Genomic DNA, 9,642 nt, shown 5'->3' on the forward strand with positions numbered 1-9,642 from the left:
AATCACAGGCAAATCTGTGCTCGTTCACGCGAGTGACAATCACGCAGTGTGAATGAGAAAAGACGCGATCTGAGAGAATCGCAGACGAGTCGCCGATGCCCGTGATATATTTGGCATGCTAAATATCTGGACCTGTCTGCGATCCAAAATCATGCTGTGTGAAAAGTGTTCTGACTGAAACCTACATCGGCGATGACCGACAGCCAATGAGAGAGCAAGATACAGAGTGGCGGGGAGTTCGGGGAGGAGTTATAGACCACAATATCAGCAAGCATGATATAAGAACACACTATCCTTGTTCCTCGCGTTTCCCCATCCATTTCCTCCTCCATAATCTTCTTTTCTTTTTCTTGTTTTCACTCCAGATCAGCGCACAGGCAATTCTTACTGCAAGCTTCTTGCGGGCTACCAATTTTTAATAATACTCCCAGTCTCACTAGAGAACTCCAGTATTGCACGCATGATATCGCGTTGTTTCCTTGTCACATCTCGCGTGTGTTTGATTGTGTAATGTAGTTTCGTGCCAGATAGAGTTGTCTGCGATTCTTCCTATTTTAAAATCATGCAGTGTGAAACCTTCTGTCGCTGATCCATCATGCAGTGTGAACACAGCAGTGACTGAATGCTGGCTAAGATAGTGATGCAGTGTGAAAAAAACAGTGACCCGACTACTCTGAAAATCGTGCAGTCTGAACTCGGCTTAAGAAATATTGCTGCAGCAAATATAACATTCATGAAATGATCCCATATGGCATACATGAATCACCTAGTAGCAGATCTATGCAGGTGGAGCTGGGGAAGGTAGAGAGTTTCTTAACACTAGAACTGCCAGAGGTTGCTGTATGTAAAACCATCATCGGGTAAATTTTACCCACATACATTTTAACTGTATTTATATGGCTAAAGAACATATTATTTGACTTTATTATGCCACTGTCTTCACAAAGAAGTGTCTGGAGCCATGAAATGATTATGTCTAGTCATCAACTATATTTTTATCTACCTTCCAAAAATTTTAGTCATTTTTACTTAATTTTTGAAACTGATAACCACTAAATCAGTAAGTGGAAGGCATTGCGTAGAAATTTACAATGTTAAAACGTAAGCGACAAGTAAATGACAGCGTGAAAATACATGCATTCAACAATGAGTAAATTTGACACACTGGCGCTTATAGGTATAAAAACCCTTTTTTATCTGGTTTTGTCTAAGTAACATTTAACAACACTGAATTGTAAATTACATCATTTTAGTAAAAGTCAACGACTGGGAGACTTGAAAGTTTTATGTTTCATTAAATCTGCTATGTACATTTGAAAAAACTCTGTATTTATTCCATTGAATGTATATATACATATGCCAACAATATTTCATTAAATGCACTATAATAATACCAATAATAATAAACTAGAGTATTTGCTTATAAAGGAAATAATAAAAAAAAAGTGTCATTCTTTGTAAATAATTGTGAAATGTACAGGCAACTTCTGAGTAACTGACATTTTTTTTCTTAATGTGTGACACTAATCAATCTATAATCAATAATCTTATATATATATATTTATATATATATATATATATATATATATATATATATATATATATATATATATATATATATATTACTGTGGTGATAATCTTACTAAGCCCTGCAACAGAGGGTTAAACAGATGACTCTATACTGTTGTTGTCCTAGAATGACATTCTTTTGTTTCAGAGCAATTCCGTGTTTTGCTTTTTGATCAAACAATCAATGACTATAAATTTTTCTTGCTGCCCTGAAATAGATACGACATCTAGATCTTGGCACTATGTTATTAAATATTAATTTATCATGAAAAAGCTTTGTCTTTGTTTGCTTCACACATTTCCTCTTCATTCTGTCAAGACAAGGCAGTAATCATTGTCTGTCGGGTGAACAGGTTTACTTTTCCCTTCCATATTGATCGACACACATCTGTGCTGACACACTTCAACCGACAAGGCCGATCTCCACCTTCATATGTTCATTTAGTGCTTCCATGCGGATTTTAAACATAGTCGTGTGACCCACTGGGTTTAGTGGTTAACGTTATTGATGGCATTGTAGCCCATTAATACGGCACATTAAACCAGCAAACACATCATAACCACATGGCCGCCTAAACCCAAACACACTGTCAGTATGGTTGACTACGCTGTGTTGACAGTCTTACACATTTCACCCTACAAGTGCAGGGTTTGTTATGATTCCATTAAACCCCATCGAATGCAGGTGAGTTTCTCGTGGTGTGTGTATATTTGTGTTCAGTAGAGAGAAAATTTTTCTGACCTATAGTAGTATGTATTTTTCAACAGTCACTATCGGACACTAACTGTTAACCTTTTATCTAATTATTGGCTAAATAGGTAGCCAACAGCTAAATTTTTTATTTACAACAGTAATATAGAGTTCATGAAACCTGTTCATTTGAAATGCGATTAAATATATATATATATATATATATATATATGAACAGGTTTACATTATGTTTGCATTATGATTCTGAAATCCAAAGGAACAAAACTAAGTTTTACTACTTCAAATTTAGTCTATTGAGTCAGGTGGTTGAAAAGTGTGGGGAAATTCTTTATGAAATATGACAGGGTTAATTTTGGATGTTTAATTTAATGCACATAAATGCAAACATTAAAAATACTTTTCATTTGATAATGTATAAGGACTTACCAAAATAACACCTAGATATTATAACTAAAAGCAATAAAAATTACTAATCGTCTGTACTGTATAATGTGAGTCAATCTATATTGCAGCTGTGCACAGTGTAATATATATTACATCCAACTCTTTCTGTTGGAAAGCTGTTATAGTTAGTCAGAATGCAAGTTAACATGGTGATATTATTTGATTAATTTGACTTATCATGTGCACTGCAAAAGCAAATGGATAAAAACGTACTTCAAATACTCCAGTTTAATGGGTTATACAAAATAAAAATAATAAATTGGTAAACCTCTACTGTCTGTGGCAGTCAGTGCCCTAATAGTGTGAGTGTGAGGAAGGGAAATGATTTCTAGCACATCCTGTAATGAAATGATACAAAACATCATAGTAAAATATATAAATAAATAAAAATGTCCTGATTTCTTCCTCAGAATGACACTTTGATTTCATTGCATGTGTGTAGTGTTGTGTTGTTACTTACATTTGCCTTATTTCTTGATGTGTCCTCATGGGTCACCATAGAGAGGGAACTAAACAAAGCCATTAAGACAGATAGGGGCCAAATATGGCAGTTCACTTGAACTGGATCATTGCACTCACCTCTAACCCAAATCAAAGAAAGCACAGAGCATAATTGGTACACCTGAGTTGCATAATGCTCTTCCTGTCAAAGCAATGTGTCCTTTTTAGTAAGAGGTAATCTAAGCCACTGCAGTACTTTAAGTACGACTAGGGAACGAAGATCTGCTTTAAAAAATAAAATATAAAATTCCACTAAGAGTCAACATGAAATCAAAATCCACACTGCTTTTAATATTCGTTCCTGATCTTACTGTATGTGATTCATCAGTGGAGGCTTTTCTAAAAAAAAAGTTGCAATCATTCATCAAAATGCTATTAAAGCACCTCTCTAACTGACTTTTTTTTAGTATGAATGGCCAGTCAATCCCACATAATAAATACAAAAAAGTCAAGACATGTCCTACATTTTTTTCTCACTCAATAACAGTTGTACTCAAAAATATCTCAAAAATTTGTATTTTGTCTTGATTTCAAACAAGAGCATTTATGTGAATGAGCATTAATTGAATAAGTGGTTTGCAATAGTTTGTACACTTCCATTAAATATACTTAATGAACAAAATACAAAAATATGACGTGTGTACTTGCAGCATATACTTAATATCCTAAAAAAGACCCATTATGAGTCGTTGAAAAGTGATATGTACAGCTGAGAAAGCATATTCAAATGAAACCCTAGAACAGGTGACTTACCAATCTAAAGCTGCACTTCTTTATATGATATTCTATTACACACACAGTTATATTCACTGGATTATTCAACACAGTTCCTTGAGTACACCACCAGATCTGAGACATACATTGCTGTTCGACCTCCAGAGGCAAAGTTTGCTCTAAACTATCCAGGATAAACAACATGGAGAGAGCTAGCAGTGAAGGACAGCCTGTGAACTTCAGGATTCAAAGCCTACACCGAAGCAGATATCTCTGCAGCCAAAGGGAGTGTGATAGCATCTCATGGTTATTCATGAGAAGGAGATAACACTGGCATATTTACAGTGCAGTCTTGTTTACTCGTTTGAGATTCGAGTCAAATCCATCCACGGGGTTGGTTGCTATTCCCGTAGCATTCAGCTATCGATACATCCTACAGGCTATGTACTCAAACCTCGCCATAGCTGCACTTCTAATAGCAGCCCGGCTGTCTCTAAGCCTTTCATGATTAGAGCCAAGCTGACGAGACCAGGTTTGTGATGATCCACAAAGGCTGATTCAATCCTCCCAACAAAACTACCATTTCAGAGAACCTGGTACTTTCAAACTCATGTTTGATTCATGAAGCGAGACGCTCACAGAATATCAAGTGACAGTGAGTGTGTGAATTCAACATTTACATTAATATTACATCAATATCAGGAGTGTGTTTGCCAAAAGCATCACTTGCCAACAGTTGTTACCAACATTGTTCAACAATCTGGTGTTTCCTGCATCCATAGTTGAAATTAACATTTGCAAACAATATCATGTAATATGGATGGATCTACAGCTCTCAACCTGTGGTTAGAAGCATAGATAATTGTTAGTATGACATGTATGGATAATGTAAATCCAGCTGGTTGTTATTGCAGAAATACGCCTGACAGGCTTATCAGCAGCACAACACAAAGATTTGAGATTTTCATGTCAAAAACATCACAATTTAGAAGCAATAAGCATTTTTCTGTCCTGTTTTTAACCTCCCTCATCAGAATGCTCTGTTCGAATAGTCATGACAGATTGCAGACTCGGAAGTAAAAGCCCACTGCTATGATTGGCTAAAAGTTTGTATGTTTGAGTCAACGTCCCTCACAGATAGATGCTTGCCGTCATTTAGGTTTAAAAATGCATAAATACTCAGTACATATCAAATTATCAGTAATAACAGACAAAGCAAGAGTGATCATGTAATTAAAAGAGTTGCTCACACGTGTGTTGCAACCTTTCTGTCGGATTCATTACAGTCAGCACAGCATCATCTTTTAGTTTCCATCGGTCTGAAAATCCTGTGTCGATTTCTCGTTTGTAAATAAGTCCGCAACAAAAGAAAATGAACAAAGGACAGAGTTCTTACCGATGCTGTCAGGGATGAAGGGATGAGGTGAGGACGCAGTAGTGCAGAGTAATGGGCTTTTATTAATAAAATAAAACAACAACAAAAACTACCCCGTGGGGGACAAACAGGCTGGCATAACAAGGCAAGGCAAGGCAGGATAAGGACACAACCAGGGACGCGTTTCCTGTACAATTACCTAACTCGCTGATTAACCACCATAGTACGATGCATTGTTTAAACTACATTAGTTCAACAACATAGGGCTATTGTTAATGACTTCACACACATGTGGTGGGGAAATAAATGCTATTTAACCGATTATCTTAGAGATTAGACATCTCTAAGATGCTGCTATACTGAACATGGCACCTGATGACTAATTTAGTCTTTTTTGCTCCTTGTCATCTTGCTTTATTTGATGTTTGATTCATCGCAGGTTACCTCTTACGTCATACTCCGGGGTTCCCTGTAAGGATTTATGTAGCTACATCCGCACTTCTCAAAAACGGCGCTTTTAGAGAACTGAGATGATGACATCAATGAATTCAGTGATGAACTGCCCTTAACTCTCATTTGCATTATTGACACACTGTTTTCCTAATTAATGTTTTTCAGTTGCTTTGACACAACCTTTTTTTGTTTAAAGCACTATATAAATAAAGGTGACTTGACTTGACAAGAGGATGCGCAAAAATACATACAGTATTGTTCAAAATAATAGCAGTACAATGTGACTAACCAGAATAATCAAGGTTTTTCGTATATTTTTTTATTGTTACGTGGCAAACAAGTTACCAGTAGGTTCAGTAGATTCTCAGAAAACAAATGAGACCCAGCATTCATGATATGCACGCTCTTAAGGCTGTGCAATTGGGCAATTAGTTGAATTAGTTGAAAGGGGTGTGTTCAAAAAAATAACAGTGTGGCATTCAATCACTGAGGTCATCAATTTTGTGAAGAAACAGGTGTGAATCAGGTGGCCCCTATTTAAGGATGAAGCCAACACTTGTTGAACATGCATTTGAAAGCTGAGGAAAATGGGTCTGTGGCGAGTGGGGCGGGGCCGAGAGGCGTGGGAACGAGGAGTGAGGCCAGGTGTAGTGATTGGAGATGAGCTACACCTGAGCCCCACCGCTAGTATCGAGTCCCACGTAGGAGATGGAAGGATATAAAACTGGAGCGACGACCGTGAAGGACGAGAGAGGACCAGGCCTGGGACATTATTTTATGTTTTGGCTTTTATTTGTGCGCACCAGTCGTCCGTGAGGGGCTGGTGCGCCGTTTTGTATTTATTTATGAATTATTAAAATGCTTTTTGATTGTGCGCCGGTTCCCGCCTCCTTCTTCCCGATGAGTATGGAGTGAATATCATTACAGGGTCGTTCAAGACATTGTTCAGAAGAACAGCGTACTTTGATTAAAAAGTTGATTAGAGAGGGGAAAACCTATAAAGAGGTGCAAAAAATGATAGGCTGTTCAGCTAAAATGATCTCCAATGCCTTAAAATGGAGAGCAAAACCAGAGAGACGTGGAAGAAAACGGAAGACAACCATCAAAATGGATAGAAGAATAACCAGAATGGCAAAGGCTCAGCCAATGATCACCTCCAGGATGATCAAAGACAGTCTGGAGTTACCTGTAAGTACTGTGACAGTTAGAAGACGTCTGTGTGAAGCTAATCTATTTTTAAGAATCCCCCGCAAAGTCCCTCTGTTAAAAAAAAGGCATGTGCAGAAGAGGTTACAATTTGCCAAAGAACACATCAACTGGCCTAAAGAGAAATGGAGGAACATTTTGTAGACTGATGAGAGTAAAATTGTTCTTTTTGGGTCCAAGGGCCACAGGCAGTTTGTGAGACGACCCCCAAACTCTGAATTCAAGCCACAGTACACAGTGAAGACAGTGAAGCATGGAGGTGCAAGCATCATGATATGGGCATGTTTCTCCTACTATGGTGTTGGGCCTATTTATCGCATACCAGGGATCATGGATCAGTTTGCATATGTTAAAATACTTGAAGAGGTCATGTTGCCCTATGCTGAAGAGGACATGCCCTTGAAATGGTTGTTTCAACAAGACAATGACCCAAAACACACTAGTAAACGGGCAAAGTCTTGGTTCCAAACCAACAAAATTAATGTTATGGAGTGGCCAGCCCAATCTCCAGACCTTAATCCAATTGAGAACTTGTGGGGTGATATCAAAAATGCTGTTTCTGAAGCAAAACCAAGAAATGTGAATGAATTGTGGAAAGAATCATGGAGTGGAATAACAGCTGAGAGGTGCCACAAATTGGTTGACTCCATGCCACACAGATGTCAAGCAGTTTTAAAAAACTGTGGTCATACAACTAAATATTAGTTTAGTGATTCACAGGATTGCTAAATCCCAGAAAAAAAAAATGTTTGTACAAAATAGTTTTGAGTTTGTACAGTCAAAGGTAGACGCTGCTATTTTTTTGAACACACCCCTTTCAACTAATTGCCCAATTGCACAGCCTTAAGAGCGTGCATATCATGAATGCTGGGTCTTGTTTGTTTTCTGACAATCTACTGAACCTACTGGTAACTTGTTTGCCACGTAGCAATAAAAAAATATACTAAAAACCTTGATTATTCTGGTTAGTCACATTGTACTGCTATTATTTTGAACAATACTGTAGATTAAAATGCGTTTATATTCAGACAAGATGGGAATATATTGATTGCACTGCATGCTAGCTTGCTTATTGTGCGCATATCTATTTAAGCCCATATCGCTTGATAACAAGAAACTATGCTTCTAGCCACAGCTCAAGAGCTGTAGTTCCAACCGCGCAAGTTTGCGATGCTGTTCGTTTGAACTATGGTTTCAGGAAACACCGAATTGTTAAACTATGTTGGTAACAACGTAACTTGCGTTCATAGTTGACTAACGATGCTTTTAGTATTGTGAAAAAGTTCTTTTTTTTTAAACATTTCAAAAAGTTAAACTTGCATATATTATAGATTCATTACATGTAGGGTTAGGGTAAGGTTACTTAGGTAAGGTTACTTTTTAAAAACATCTCAGAAGTTTTGTGCGCATTGTGAATTGTTAAAATTAACCACATCTCTGCAACTCTTAAAGAATAAGTGAAACACTACAAGGATGCAACAGCAATTGTGAATTTATCAGTTACGTTTCAGACAAGACCCTGATACCAGAACAAACATTTAGATATGCTGAGATTAGAAGATTTCGAAAGGTTTCTAGCGAGGTCTGTGAATAGATTAAATGTGACCAAGCACACTTTATACCCTGCAAATGGCAGACCTTGTCTTCTGAAGGCTAATTCAAGTACACCAACAAACAGCAGCGGTTGTTGGGTTCGGTAAGATCTGTGTGCTAACTCTGTTGGTGTTTGATTTAACAGACTGAACATGTTCAGTCATGGTTGTCGTGTCATGATGAAATGTTTGAGCAATCTGGTATGATTTTCAACTCCAACAAACCCTGGATTAATCTGACTTGATCACCCTCTGTTGCAATAACAATGAGGTAAGCACCGGTGTCATTTAACATTCACAAGGCAGGACCAAAATTCTTATATATGCTGTATATAATGTTTATAACTAATTTTAGAAGGTATCTCTGTATCATTTATTGATATTGCCTAACAGTTTAATCCAGGTTTTTATTTCAGTCTTATAATTCTGCGACATGTGTTGTTCATTGTATTGCACACAATACATTTTAAAGACTTACAAGGAATCAGAAACAGATCAATAACAAAAAATTGTGCCCATGCAGTGCAAAGGGCCCTTAAGAGCTTGTCACACAGCTCAGTCTCATTTGACAATGCCAATGCCCTGTGGCGTGAGTCTTAAAATACAATCTGAAGGACAACTGGGTAGAAAAACAGTAGGATTTTAACCGTAGACATGAAATTCAAGTCAGAATCTTACATAACTGTCAATGTGGTGATTCATATAAGTGAATATGAATCATACCCAAGTACTCCCGAGAATGTTTCACTATACACATCTTCAGGTTTTCTGTCATTTTATAAAACCATTCTGCATGTTCAACTATACCATTTACACATTACTATAATCAAAATCATAATAAAATGCAGTACTCTCTCTCTCTCTCTCTCTCTCTCTCTCTCTCTCTCTTTCACACACACACACACACACACACACATTCAACACATTTCACTCTAAAATCCAATGAAAAACAATGTCACAAAGCAAAGATTGTTTATAGTGCTAAATATAGGCTTGATTTTCTAGAAGCAAAATATAAATTGTTCTCAAGCGTGTTTATGAGATTCACCCACATACAGAAAAGTTAAAAAGTGAAA

This window comes from Carassius auratus, chromosome 28 (assembly GCF_003368295.1).
Source record: "Carassius auratus strain Wakin chromosome 28, ASM336829v1, whole genome shotgun sequence".
Lineage (NCBI taxonomy): Eukaryota > Metazoa > Chordata > Actinopteri > Cypriniformes > Cyprinidae > Carassius > Carassius auratus.